This window comes from Artibeus jamaicensis, unplaced genomic scaffold (genome assembly GCF_021234435.1).
Source record: "Artibeus jamaicensis isolate MK-2021 breed Jamaican fruit bat unplaced genomic scaffold, CSHL_Jam_final scaffold_474, whole genome shotgun sequence".
In the NCBI taxonomy this organism is placed as follows: Eukaryota; Metazoa; Chordata; class Mammalia; order Chiroptera; family Phyllostomidae; genus Artibeus; species Artibeus jamaicensis.
Window position 1 is genome coordinate 43,869,198 of NW_026522046.1, and position 15,462 is coordinate 43,884,659.

Below are 15,462 nucleotides of genomic sequence, written 5' to 3' on the forward strand. Positions count from 1 at the left end.
TCTTTTATTTTTCAGTTACAGTTGACATTGAATTTATGTTAGTTTCAGATGTACGGCACAATGGTTAGATGTGTGTAATTACAGAGCCTCCCCCAGTAACTCCAGTACCCACCTGGCACCACCCACAGTTAGTATATTATTGGCTGTATTCCGTGTGCTGTGCTACACATCCCCATGGCTGTTTTATAACTGCCAGTGTGTACTTCTTAATCCCTTCACCTTTTTCACTCAGCCCCCAACCCTTCTCCCATCTGGCAACCCTCAGTCTGTTCTCTGTGTCTATGAGTCCATTTCTGCTTTGTTTGTTTATTCATTTTGTTCTTTAGATTCCACATATGAGTGAAGCCACATGAAATGTGTCTTTCTCTGACTGACCTGTTTCACTGTGCATAATACCCTCCAGGTCATCCATGCCGTCACAAATGGTAAGAGTTTGTTCTTCTTTATGGCCAAGTAGTATTCCATTGAGTATATGTCCCACAGCTTTTATCCACTCGTCTATGGATGGGCACTTGGGTTGCCTCCGGGTCTTGCTATTAGAAAGGTGGCTGAGAGCTGTGCTGTAGCCTGGTGTGTGCTCTGCCTCGTCCTCCCTTGTTTTCCGGGCACCTGCAGCTCCCCCTGCCCTTTGCAGCACAGACCTCAGCCATTAGCGGTGACAGTCTCACTCCTTCCCCCGGCCCCAAACCCTCCAGCCTGCTCACACCCCAGGCACTTCCTTCACCCCTGGTTGGAGGCCATGAGCAGGACTGGTACATGGACCTGGGGAGTCACGCTGTGACCTGAGAGAAAAGGATGCCCCCAGTTTATTGGTGGCTCGTAACCTCACTGGCACTGGGAAGTCTCCACTTTGACCCTGGAATCTGCAGCACGTTCAGGAGCTCATCCCGCCGGGCGTCTCCAAGAAGAGATTTCATCTTCTTGCCCAGTCCTGAGCTCGAGACACCCTGAGGAGTCTTCATGGCACCCAAGTGGACCCTTGACTGTCACAAGGCAGGTGCCGCAGACTGGGAAATGCGGCCACTGCACAGAACTGAGATGCCAGCGGTGGCTGCTGGTGTCCTTGGCCCATTGCTGGTCAAGGGGACCCCTGCAACTTGCCAACCTCAACTGGTCCCAGATTCTAACAGAGCCTCAGCATGAGAACAATGACACTGTGTCGTGGCAAATGCCCCAAGTGACAAGGTGCCAAGGACCTGCTAGAGGTACAGACATAGCCACGTGGTGGCTACCAAATATCTCACGTGGATAAATCAGTGAGAAACGGGGTAGTGGTTACAATCCTCAGATGCCTCATAGGGCTTCAGCCACACCCCCCGCCACGGGGAGACTCAGCCCGTCTCTGGTTGTCCTCCACTGGTTTCTGTACAGCCGTGGTGGCCGCACCCTGAGCTCCCACCTCCGTGGCCTCCTCCCTCTCTCACTTCGCACCCCAGGGAGTTTTCATCGCCCCTCCATGCCTTCCTTTTCCATACGTTCTATTGCCAATGGCCACCCTGCCTGTCCACCCCAACAATGGTGGCAATTCTAATTCTCTCCGGGCCACTTCCTTACTTTCCCTTCCTCACTGCCAGGGAATGACCTACTGTCACTGCTCCTGGCAGAGTCTCCAGACATCTGCTTTGCAGTCACCTTGAGACAGCAATGCCCTAATGGGGCCTGTGAATGTTTGCGTCACCTACTCTCCAAACTGACCAGTTCGCCGCACCAAAGCTACTCGTCTGAGTTTGGAGCAGGAGGTAGGAAGGGGCGAGCACAGGGCACGTGCAAAACCAGGCTCGTGCAAAAGCCAGTGCTGCTGCTTGAACCCAAGAGTCCGCACCTCCGGCCCCGGGGGCCCTGCATGCCAGGAGTGTGCCGCCGTGGTCCTGGCCCCACTCTCCAGTTCCCAGGACAGGGCGGGTGAGCTTCATTCCAAAGAATAAAAGGGCAGGACAGAGAGAATGGGGGCCCTTCTGCGCACTATCAAAGACCAGACCGTGAGCATGGCTCTTTGTTGAGGACCATGTTCTCAAGAAAGCGTGTTTCAAGATGGAGCTGGGACAGAGAAACGACCTCCAGGGAGAGCACTTGATGTGAAACTTCAAACTTCCCCCAACGTGGGTGGTTGCTGGGGATCCTGCTTTGTTCCTGGGACACGGAGCATCAACAGCTTTTCAATAGGGCCGAGCACTTGAGAGAAGGGCTTTGAGAGTGGCCGGGGGATGGGGCAGGAAGGGAGACTCGGGGAACATTGGTGTCTGATCACCTGGCCGGTCCTGGGCTGGGAGTCCCTGGGTCTGGCACAAACACTCAAGTGTCTGCTGATGCCTTCTCCCCACATGCCCCCTGCTCCCCGTACAGAGCAGGGCACCCCACGCCAACTTGGGTTAGTCCTCTTCTCGGCCTAACTCAGCTCCACTCACTGTGACCTCCTCCCCTTGACCTTCAGTCGCCCAGTCCCACTCCCTGCCAGTACAATCAGATTTCTCAGGGCCACCTCAGTGAGTGGCTGGAAAGCCACACGACCCCAGACCAGCACTGGGGAGCAGAGGCTGCCCATGGAAGCCGAGCCCTCATCTGTGCTGCTTAAACATAAGTGAACACGAGCAGGAAACAGCAAAAAAACACAAGTCTCTACAGCTTGTGGGAGTCAATCTTCTTAATTTATAGCCACTTTCCATAGGTATTTGTCTACAGCAAGGCCCCTGCAGATGGAAAGATGGGCACCTCTGTTATAATAACTCGTATTTCAGAGCAACAGAAATGGGCTACAAATATTTATCCATGTCCCGACCGCGTGAATCACTTGCAAACTAATGAAGGATCTGCTGGCCAGCACCTCCTGACAGCATCCTCCTTATCTGCCCCCCACTTCCCTCTCTGCTCCCAAGTTCATGCTTCGGAGGCCCAGGCAGGGTGCCTTCGGGACTCCCCAGGTGGTTGGCAAAGGGAGAAGGGGAGGAGGGGTCTGCAGATGTCCAAGAGAAAGGGGAGCAGGGCTCAGTTTCTGTGTGGGAGCCGAGCCACACCCTCTCCGGGGACGCCTGTCTGGTTGGGGGCTCAGAGGCGGAGGATGAGATCTCCCAGGGGCGACACTCCCGGGGCCCCACTCGGGCTCTGCAGGCTGTGCTCAGGCGGAGGGGACAAGCAGACAGGACACAGAGAACCGGCCTGTGCTCCGCTGGTCTGTCTCTGGTGCAATCACGAACATTCTCACCATATAGACGCACGTAGCGATTTGCAGCCGCTTGGGGTTTGAGGGGCAGTGAAGAGCTGCTGGAGTTTCCAGAGGTGGGGGCAGGAGTAGAGGCCCCAAGGCTGGGCTGTGGCTTTGCTGTGTAGAGTGACAGACAGTTTGGGACAAATCAGGGGGGTAGAAAGGCGATGGAAAAGAGGATGGATGACATCACGGGCTGAACTGTATCCCCCCAAATTCCTATACAGGCATTGCTTGTTTTACTGTACTTCACAGATGCTGTGTTTTGACCAACACGGAGGCCAGACACCAGCAAAAAGATGAGGATTCACTGAAGGCTCCAAGGATGGTCAGCATTTCTTATCAATGAAGGGTTTGTAATCAAGGTGGGTTTTTTTAGACATAGTGCTATTTATTGCACACTTAATAGAGTAAATGGGGCCTTTCTAGACATAATGCTATTGCACACTTTGAAGACTATAGTATAGTATAAACATAACTTTTCTATGCACAGGGAAACTGACAGAATAGTCGCACTATTTTGTGACTCGCTCTCTTGTGCTGCTCACTTTGTTGTGGTGGGTCTGGAACCAGGCCCAGAACGAGGCCGTTTCTAATGCCCAGGATGCCAGAACGTGGCTGTATCTGAAGAGAGGGTCTTGCAAGGGGTAACTAAGGTACGAGGAGGTCATATGTTGGACCCTAACCCTGTAGGCCTGCTGTCCTTGTCAGAAGACAAACTCTAGACGCAGGTCCAGTACAGCGGGAAGACCACATGGAGACGCAGGGAAAGGTGGGCCCTGTGAACCAAGGAGAGAGGCCTCGGGAGGAGTCAGCCCTGATCTCAGACTGCCAACTGCCAACTTCCGGAATCGTGAGAAAACAAACGTTGTCTAAGCCACCCAGCCTGTGGGACTTTGTCATTGCAGCCCATCAGACGATGGCAGGTGATGCAGCAAGCCCCTGAAGGAGACTTTGAGGAAAAGAACAGAAGGATCTGAAGGGGCACTCGATCCGGTTCTCCAGGTGGCATTTGGCGTAACCCTACTCATGTCTCCAGGACACCTTCTCTCCTGTTCGTGAGGCTGGGGTCCTGTTGGTTTAGAGAACACAAATCACGTGGCCACAAGGGAGAACCAGCCTGCACGTGGGCAATCAGCACCCACGGGTCACACATGAGACGTGTGAGTGTGTGCCCCACGGGGTTCCACGGGCCCTCACTGGCACTGAAGACCCCACTTATCATGCCCCGACAGGTGGGCCTGTAGACCCCAGCTCCCAGCCCCATCTGTTCCCTTGGGGCCACAGTGCCCCAGGATGACCAGCCATCAAATCAAAGGTCACAAAGACTCCCTGGCCCTCGTCTCAGAATGCTGAGGGACAAGGGTGGTCTTTAAACCTTTCCATACGGGTCTGATAGGCAGTGGAGTTTGAGAATTGTTGCTTGAAGCAGTGATAACACACACACACACACACACACACACACACACACACACACACACACCCCTCACTCCTATCAAATTTTCCGGGCTCCCTCCTGCCTCCTGCCTCCTCGCCTGACCTCCTTTTAGGCTCTGCGTTACCATTGCTGACTCTTACGTGGACCAAGCTTATTGAAGCAGCTTCAACACATCCCTGCCCATGACTTTCTTCCCATCAGGCAAATGCCACATTATATGGTAGATGGAGTCACAAACTGGAGATTAGATTCCTCATCCTTGACGTGAGCAATAGCTTTTCATGTGAACTTGGCAGAGTCTCTCCATTCCTCAATGTCTCATTTCCTCTGCTGGTAAGGCAGAAATATTAAAAACCTCGCATCTGCCAACCTAAGCAAAAATATATACGCTAAATATATTGAGCTGGGAAATAAATTTTGAAGAAACTTCCAGAGAATTAGATCTATAGCTTTGTATATTAGATCTTGGGGAATGCTTCAACCTTGCTACATTAAAATCCAGACACATGGTTCTGCCATTTATGAAAAAATCTATACTATAGGTAGATTATTTCCATCCTCCTGGAAGTGTGATCCTTCCTGCCGGAAGGCGCTGAGCTGGACTAGACCATGTTTCCAAATCTTCCTTCCGGATTATTTATAGGGACCTTATAATAGAGATGGTCTGGGGCCCTTCATCAGACTTACAACACGTGTGAGCACAGGAAAAATACCATCTTAGGGGGCCTGGGGGCTTTAAAAAATTCATTTTCCCACCTTTGCTTCTCTACCTCTTCACGTGCCATGATGCGAACCTGTTCTTCCACATTGTCCTAATCTCTGAGCTGCCGGATGGAGAGAGAAGCTCATCCTCCTACAATGGAGGCTGGGCTCCACCCTTCCTTCTGCCTTCACTGCTCCCCAGCCAGAGACCAACTGTCTATGCAGCCCCCACCCCTGAGCCCCAGCCCTCCCCCGCCCCCAACGGGTGGGCCCGCTGGGTTCCTAACCTTGTTTTCCGATGCTTTAAATTTTAATCCTTTTTACAGAGCCCAGCGCTCTGCCAGCCCCTGGGTATCACGTGGCCCAGAGCCAAGAGGGCAGCAGCCCTGTGGCCTCGAGGGATGTGCAAATGCAGCGTAATTCTACAGACCTGTTTATTGCACTGACTCATTCATGTGTGTGCTGGTTTACACAAATCTTGCCTCTCACCCCCTTGACTTCGGCCTCTTGAAAGGGGGTGAGGCCACCGCACCCTGCTCCCTCCTCCAACACCAGCGCCTGGTCCCCCGAAGCCCAGCGCCTAATCAGCACCAAAACCACCTGCCAGCACATACGCAATCCATCCATTACTGAGTGTGAATGCTGCTGTAGGAAGAAAACTCTTTTTTTTTTTTTTTTTCATAAAATTAGATTCGCCTTCCAAAGCCAACATGTAAGAATTTTCTCTTTTGAAAATGAGAAAAGAGAATATTTCAAAAGTCTCTAGGCCGTCAGATTTTAAGCCAACTTTTTAAAATGTTAAAAAAAATATATCCTGGCAAAATGAATGTCTACGAAACCTAGATGACTGTGCTTTATTGCCTTTTTAAAGGAAAAATAGATTAATAGTAGGAATATCAGACCATGGCCTTCCAACGTTTTAGCAAACAATACCACCCGCTGCCACCTGGTCCCACCAACACGGCGCTCTCCCCAGCCCTCTGTACTCTGGCAGGTGCTGCGAACCAGCCGCCCTGGATAATAGTTGTATACGTTTCATTATTGTTCAAAGGTTTTGAAAATCTGTCGTCCGTGGGCACTCAGTGCTTTCTGTCCCTCTCCCTTTCTTTTTCCCCGTGTCCCTCTTCTGCTTCCCTAAAATAACCGGTGTTTCCATATGCGACCTCCCATTCCACCTGGACACTTGGTGAGGTCTCCCTTCTTTAAAAAACACCAGCCAGTAGGAGAGAATGGGAATGACAGACAGGGCAGGACAAGCTCTCCGCCCTGGCTCTGCGGACCTCTGTCTCATCTCGTCTTCCAGTGTCAAGGGCTGCAGTCTTACCTGAACCTGCTACTATTTTTAAGATGTAAATTACTCTCTGTTTATGGATGAAAAGGTCATCTTATAACCTGCCATCCCTTTTAGCCCAATTAAGTGGCTAAGCCTGTCCTCAGGGTAGGGACTGCCTGGATTGCTCACTCTTTGCAGCTCTGTCCTAGATGAAAAGGTCAAGGGCCTCTCCCCTGGGCCCCGCACTGAAGGCCACATGGTGGGCCCACTGATGGGGCTCCAATCTCCGCAGCTGTGACAGCTTTCGGAATTTTGCTTTGAGTCTCTAATTATTTTTCCCATGCCCGCTTCCTACTCAGGCGAACTCCTCCGACTCACTCTGCAACAGCTGTTCCCCGAATTTCAAGTCAGTGATTCCGCAGGGCGGATCCACATGTCTGGGGATTCAGAATGAATTGTGCCTCCCCCGGATTCATACACAGAGGCCCTCGCCCCCACTGTGGCTGTATTTGGAGACAGGGCCTTTAATGAGGTTATTGAGTTAAATGAGGTCATAAGGGTGGGGCCCTAATCCAATAAAACCAGTGGCCCTAGAAGGAGAGGAAGAGACAGGAGGACAAGGGTGTGCAGAGGGAGAAAAGAACACGTGAAAACACAGGGAAAAGATGACCACCTGCAAGCCAAGGAGAAACCAGCCCGGCTGGCACGGTGATCTTGGAACTCCCGCCTCCACAACAGCGAGAAATCAATTTCTGTTGTTCAAGCCCCCTTGCTGGTGGGACTTTGTTATGGCAGCTCCAGCAGACTTGGACATCTGGACCATGGCTGAGGTGCTCTCTGGATAGTGATCCCATGGTCCCCACCCTCTATGACTGAGGTATTCACTCCCCAACTGCTAAGTACTTGTGATGGACACAGCTCTCAAATCAGTCCCCCCAGGAAAGTGAGTTTCAGCCTAAGGGAGCTGCCTCGCCCAAAGTCTTCATACCACTCAGTGGACACATCTACACCCAATTCGTTCAGGTCCCCGTTTAAGGCCTGACCCCCTTGTCCCGATTTGAAACCACCCTGCAGGGTTATCCATGCCAACTCCAAAGGATCAACTTCCTGTTGGATCAACTGAGGCATTTGTTCTGCCTGATTATGGCCCAAATTCCCCCTCTCCCCCACCCCACTCCTTCACTTCCAGGGGCAGAGTATACCAGGTAGGTCTGGAACAATGCAGTGAGGGCATTTCCTTCCCCAAAGCAACAAGGCATGAGCTGGAGAGGGGGTTCCAGCATCCCTGAGTAGCTTGGTGGCATCTGGCCTCCTCAGGCCAAGACTGGTGGTAAAGAAAGTCAAGGTAGAACCAGGCTTCCTGATAACAATGGGATGGAAGGATCCAGAAACAATTGAGGCCAAGTGGCAACACTGAACCATCTGAAGCAAGGTGGGTGCGACCACCACAGTGAGGGGAAAGGTCTGAGGGCCACCAGGGGGCTTGCCTTGCAGAGCACCATGCTGATGGGTGTCAGCAGAACACAGCACCCAGAGGCGAGAGGAATAGCAGCTGACAAGGTCATTGCTCAGTCTAGAGTAGGGGTTCCCATGGAAGAGCAAGGGGACCCCCACAACCAGGGAACATTGGCAATGTCGGGAGGCATTTTTTTGGTGTCAGAACTAAAAGGAGGCATTTTTTATTGTCTCAGCTTGGGATAAGAGGTGTCTTATTGACACCCAGTCTGCAGAGACCAGGGACCCACTAAATTTTCTATGATATTCTGAACAGTCTCCCACAACAAAGAATCAGCTGGCAAAAACCTCAGTCGCATTGAGGTTGAGGAACCCTAACCTAAACAAAGACAGCTGTACACAAGGAGCTCTACAAATTGGTGTAAGACCCGAGATGGATAATTGAGAGACTGAGGGCAGCCACTGCCATAAATAGTCTGGATTCCTTGTCCAGTTTTTAATGAGCCAGTTTTCAGGCTCAGAAGAAATTGGCTGAAAGGGAAACACGTCTCCAGGAAAAAAGACCCACCAACATCGTGGTCACCGTGTGCAGTATTAATCTTCACAGTTTTCTTCGAAAAGACCTGTGACCATTTTCTTGAGTAACTATACAATAAAAAGGAGAATGCCACAAAATTTAGAAGATAATTAATACCAGGTTCCAGTGGAAACTGGGGACTCAGCACATCCACTGCTCTGTTAGATTAAGGGCTCATGGGAGCTGAGTATCAGTGGAGTCCTGGCACAGGTCTGACGTGAAGTAGGCCTGCTGGAAATAGTTGTATGTGGTATTTAGAATCCTCATGCTGGATACATGGTCTGGGGCACGGAGCCCCCACGGTGGGGAAGGCCAAACAGAAGCTCTGAAACTGCCCCACCTCGGCCAGAATGCCAATTAAAAAATCACATTCCAATGGAATGGCAGAGATTTATACCACCATTAAAGAGCAAAGGATGCTGGGGGCAGAGGGTGGGAGGGCAGTTCCCAACATATTTTCATTTAACTCACCAGTCTGGTCTATACAAAAGCCAGTCAAACCCTGGAACATGTCAGGGGAGAAGTTCAAACTCAACCAAATACCAGCCCAATTGCAACTGCTGGCCCGACGAGACACCTCTGCCAGAGGGGCTTAGCATGGCCTCAGGTCCACGGAACATGGACATCGGTCTGATGAGGGTGCCCTCTTCCTCCATCATTAGGAAGGAGGGCCAGAGGGTTGAACCTCGGCTATGACACCATCCTCCCAGGAGATCAGCCAGTCATCTGATTGCAAGTTGATGTCTTTAGACCTCTTTCACCCTGGAAGAGATTGGAGTTCACCTTCACTAGAACTGGGACATATTCTGGCATGAGTTTCCTTTGCTGCCCACAAGTTTCTATCTAGCCAATTACAACACTGTTATTCAGGGGTTTCCATTGTTTAACTCACTGACTCAGGATATTACATAACATCACCTTGGGCCAAGAGTCTCATTTTATGTCAGCAAAGCTATCAGAGAGAGCTGGAGTAGATGTAGCACATAAGTCTGGAAAATGCGATGAGGGCATTGCCTTTAGCAGAGATACAGGGGGGACGAAGGCTTGTTTGCAAGATCGAATGGCAAAGAGGAGGTTGCTGCAATGAGGGAGCTGCAGAGCTCTGCAGAGGGTTCCCTTGAATGTTGAACTGAATACTGATTTATGCGAAAAATACTCCCTGAAGCCAAAGTGGAGGAAACTTTCCAATGCTGGAGAACGATCCCCTGACAAATTCCTGAAGCTCCCATAGAACTAGAAATCATTCCTCTTCCCACCAGCCAAAGTGAAGCAACCTCAAAATACACAGGCACTGGGTAGAGACCTCATCAGACCATGGCGTAATGGTAGGGTTAGATTAGTCCCAGAATAAAAGCTGTTCCTGGATCACCTTCACAAAGCCTAACAGCAAGCCTCAAAAGACTCAAACTGATCCACAGTTTTCTTAATTATGTGCCAGAAAATTAATCCAACACTCTATAAAAAATACAATAGAATAGAGCATTCATAAATATGGCATTCATAATGTCTGGCATCCAACACTTTTACCAGGCGTGCAAAAAATCAGGAACTCATTCATTTTATAGAACCTAATCGCCGAGATGATGGAATTAGTAGATTCTCCATCCTATGCCACTGCTCTACAATTCTGTATCTGGAATTCTGCCAGTGTGTCAGGGTGTACAACCACTCCTTCCTGAATCAGCCAAGGCAAAGCAACACAGGGATCTGGTAACTCTGGGGGAGGGAGGAGAGGCATGTTTCTTCCTGCTTCCTTTTTCTCCTTCCTATTTCCTTCTTGTTCCTTCCTGTTTCTTTCTTACTTCTTGTTGCCTTGTGACTTTTTCTGGTTGCCTTCCTGCTCCTTCCTATTTCTTTTTTGCTCCTTCCTGTAGCCTTCTTGTTCCTCCATTTCTTTCCTGCTCCTTTTTGTTTCCTTCTTGCATCTTCCTCTTGCTTTCTTGCTTCCTGCTTATTTTCTGTTGCCATGGATGGTAGCACTTTTTCACCTTGGCAGTGGCACTTCCTCCCAACTGGACCAAATTTGTGGTTTCTCTCACATTCACAGACCTCAAATTGTGTGGCCTCAGGTACATGGAACACAGAGATTGATCTGATGAGTGTGTCCTATTCCTCCATCAGTAGGAAGGAGGGTCAGAGGGTCAGATCCTTTTCATATTAACTCCTGTCTGGGCAGAAACTGGTGTGGTTTCTGCCCCTGATGAACCTGCCTGTAGGAGCCTTATTTCTGTTAGTGTTCATGAAATCAAGTAAGGGAAGAAATTTTATTATCCTTATTTTCACAGCTAAGGAACCTGTGGTTCAGAAAAGTTAGTACTTTGCCCAAAGTCTCATAGTTAGTGACTCAGAAGACTTGTTTGCAAAAGACAAGCAATCTGGCCCAATAGTTTATCTGCTGGGTTTCACAGCAGCACTTATGCTAATAGGCCTGGTATGAAAGGAAACGTTTGTTCAGGGCTATAGAGGATTGGTAGCATTCATAAGTACTACAGGGTCAGTCCGTCGTCACAGAATTATCCATGAGAAGGCACTGTGGATGGTGTGGGAGGAATGGAGTCTTGCATCTCAGACAATGTCTATGTGATAATCCCCAAGTGACCCCAGAAGAAAAATACCAGCAAAACAGGAGAGTTAGCTGCTGTCACCCACAACATTAACTTCTAATTCTCTGAATTCAAGCAATCGAACTATTTTCCCTCAGACAAAAAAAAAGTTTATAAACTTTTATTTACCATATATGCTCATTTTGGGGGTGGATTAGCATGGTGGACCCTATTATTCTTGCTCTTTCATGATCTATGGTAGACTTTTTTCCCTGCACTAAGGTTCTACTGAACAAACAAACAAGGGAAAGGCTTATGGGGGTTTGTCTCAGGTGCGGGGCTGCAGAAAGGGGTAGAATGAAAGTAAACAACCACAATACATTCCCAGGGACCCCTTCCATCCCACTACTTTGTACAGCATTTAGGTGGGTCATGGAAGAAGAACCATTTATGGCCACCACTATCGGCGCACGATGTATATGTCACTGAACACTGCAAACTGCACTAACATCTTTCCAAAGGAAAGCAGAAATGATGCCCAAAATTGATCTGCAAAACCTGCATGTCATTGTAGTTATTTCAAGACTGCAAAACATTCACATAAAAAGTGATATTCATTTCATTTAATATGAGTACTTGCTTTAACTAATTCCAAACACTAAATCATGCCAAAGACCTTATTACCAACGTTGTAAAACTAGAAAAAACACTCAGTCAATTAAATTTTTTGAACTAAAATTTCTTAGAAAACTCTAACTCCCTAATTAAACAGCCAAGGGGTGTGATGCTCCCTCCAGAGCAGCCAGAACCACCAGTCTTGGAAATGAACTTGTCTGACTGCAGTGCGATTGTGGAGGATGAAACATGAGGATGCAGAAGTGTCATCGTAGGCTTGGATCCCAGAAGGCAAGGCCATTTTCATCACGTAGAGAAATTAGGCAGCAAAGCCTTAATTCGTCTCCTGAGACATAGCTTACGCAACCAGGTACCTACAAGTCAAAACTATTTTGAGTGACAGCATTCTATTCAATGGCCCTATTTCAGTCTGCACGATCTAATGGCCAGAATGTCCTCTATAGCAACCTCCCTTCCCAGAGCACTAAAATGTAGACAAGCTCACTGCCCACTCCCCCATAAACACATATCCCTTAAGAGTACTAGTAATGTAAATAATAACATCCATGGGACGTGGTATCCTTCAGAGTCCTGTGCATCCTTTGATATCTAGGGCCATCAAAAAATACCTGAAACGACATGAGGTCCTTGAACTACTGGAAGATTAGCCAACAACATTGGTGATTACCCTTCAGAGTGGTTGCTGATAGAGGGCATAGATGAATAGCTACAGGAAAGAGCTTTACCCTTGGCAGAGGGGTGGTGCCAAGCCATGGGAAAGGAAGGTGGGGCTCTTCAGCAGGCCAGTAGCATTCACCAGATTCAAGTTCAACATGGGAGGACCAAGGACCAGGGACGAGAGGGGAAGAAGAGTCGAGATACAGGAAAGGAGGAGCCAGTAGAAGTTTCCAAAGAGGTATCTCAAAGAATCACTGAGTGCAGGACAAGAGAAGAGGCCCAAAGCCCAGGAATAGGAAAGGTCTGAGATTTGGCGTGATGAGAGGAAGTTAGGCAGGGCCAGCTGGGTCATCACCTTGGAGCCAGGCAGCAAGGTTGCAACTCAAAATAGAAAAGAGAGGAAATTCTGGGTCTAGGCCAGAAGAGGAAAAGTTGCACCTCAGGGCATCCTGGGTTGGAGGGTTTTCACAGGTAGAAACTGGGCTAAGAGGGGGGTTAACTGGAAGAGAATCCATGGGCACTGGTGCTGGTTGTCTGAGAGGTGACCCAAGCGACATCTGCCAGGAACATGTCTTTAGGTACTGGCCATTGTGTCTATCTAGTGTATCATGCTGGGACAAGATATCACTGGGGTTGCTTCCCCCCAGAAAGTTAGGAAAACTAGATTAGAGTTTCTAGAGTGGACAAAAAGTATCCGGCTCTCAGCCTGGCCCCAGAGGCCTGGCCAACGAGTTGGGTTTTCCTGTCTACCCTGGTCTACTGTATCTAAAATTTCACATTATTCATCTGTGAAGGGATTTTGGTTTGAGGCTCCAAAGGAGTGAGACATGCATACACTCACACATGCACATCCACATATACAGTGCCATCTGAGGCTTTGGACCAGGAAAAATCCCAGCTCTACTTAATACACTCTTCTCTCTGCCCCCCAGGGTGAAGGAAAGATGAATGACGTGCATCCAGACATGAGTAATCCAGGCTGAGGTGGGGGGGGGCGTAAATCAGTGGCCTCTGCAGCAGCTCACAGCTCCAAACCACTAGACATTATCTAGAATGTTAATGATTCACCTGGAAACTCATCTGCAGCAAAAAAGTTCCAGAAAATTCTCACGTATCAAAGAATTTCCCTAAGTGTCTGCTGAGCTGAGAAGCTGATTCTTATTGTATAACAGACACAATCCTTTTTTTCAGATACTTTGAATGTATTATTTTTATAGTGATGGGATCTAGTAGTATAATTATGAAAATGAAAGAAGACCAGTGTAGCTTTCTGCTGTTGTCACTATCCCTTTCAACCTCTAAGGATGGAATTTTTTACATCTAATTCTATGAGTCGATATTAAAGCTATTATTGCCAAGCAGTTCAGTGACTTTTGTGAAGCTAAACCTTTGAACATAATGAAGCTAGAATATGTAAGCAGTGATGATCAGAATACAAGAAAAACAGGTGCTCTCACTGCCCATGAGAAATCCATGAGATGGAGAGCATTCACAGGTAATATTTGGTATGGAAAGCACCCACGTTCTTACTCAGAAATGTAGTTCAGTTTATAATACATCCCCATTATATTCAAATTAGCTGCACAAAAATAGGTGATTATTAGATAAATCTCCAGAGAAATTACAAAACCAATTTCAAAGACAGATTTCAGCAAAAAAAAATGTTAGTAAGTTGGAAAACCAAGAAATTTTTCTTTGGATTGTTTTAATTAATAACAGCTTCCCATTGCACAGGTAATTTGCCTTTTTAATTATGGAAACTTGAACAATGAAAGCTCAGTATTTCTACTCTGAAAATATTAACCTTTGTGGAGTCAAGTCAAGATGCCCGTCATCACATTTGCATGAAGTTGAACTTGACTTTCTAATGAAGGAGTCTGAAGCATATCTCACCTTTCATTCGCATTCCACCATGTATGCAAAGCTGGAGCAGGCAGGGTTCTCCTGCTTTGGCTTATTTGGGTTTCAAAAAACAGTACACATTTCCAACCAGGTGAAGCCAAAGAGAAGGAGTGATGGTAAGAAGCAAGCTGCCTCCTGGAGCCCAAGGACAGAGGGCAGGTGATCAACCAGGACGGCTGGACTTGGGACCTGGGGAACCAGGGAACACTGATCATTCGTTTACACTTTCTCTCTTTGCACGCTGGCCTTCCCAGATTTCTCAGGGCAGAGAAGATGAAAGATGGCCACCCACAAGCCCAAGTTCATGTGTGTGCTTCCTATCACATGGGCTCTCTATGTGTACAGGTGTTCAGGTGTCCCAGGAATTAGCCCGGCTTGGTGAGGTGCCCGCCCCTGGAGGGGTTGGCCGTGCCTGGAGAGTATGGTCACATAGCAGATATGTGACATGGCCAAGATAACAAATATGGCTCCAGAAGGCAACCCTGAGCTTGGCAGGGGCAGCATGTCCTCAAAAGAGGAGCTGGCCAGACAGCCTGTCAGCTCCTGACAGAAAGCGGCTCCCACCTGGGCAGGCTCAGATGCTATTGCCCAAAATATCCTGGGGCTTATTTGGGCCATATTGCTAAAGATAAAGGAACTGGCATTTGGAACAGAATGACTGGTTGCTGCTCAGGAAAACCCCTCGAGTAGCAGGGCACTTAGCCTCTGGCCCACCCAGGAAACACCAAAAAGCAGCTGCCACTGAGGCAGCCCACTTGGCTGTAAGCGCCTCTTCAGAGAACAGTAATGCATCCTGTTGAAAATCGATGCATCTAAGTCTATACTTTTTGAAACACCAGGTGTGGGGCCTGGAGCAAGTTCAACTAGCACAAGCTTTGAGCACAGGACCGACCCCTTGGCCCGTGAACCACCCTGAACTGTGGTTCTTCACCATCCCCCCCCAAAAAATGCATGAAGTGATACCTTCCCCCATACACTTATTGTGAAGATTAAGACCATCCAGTGTTAGTTGGCCAGGAGGAAATGTCTGGTTTTATAGGTCAAACGGTTGAATATCTGCAGTTTCCAAGGGTTCAAACC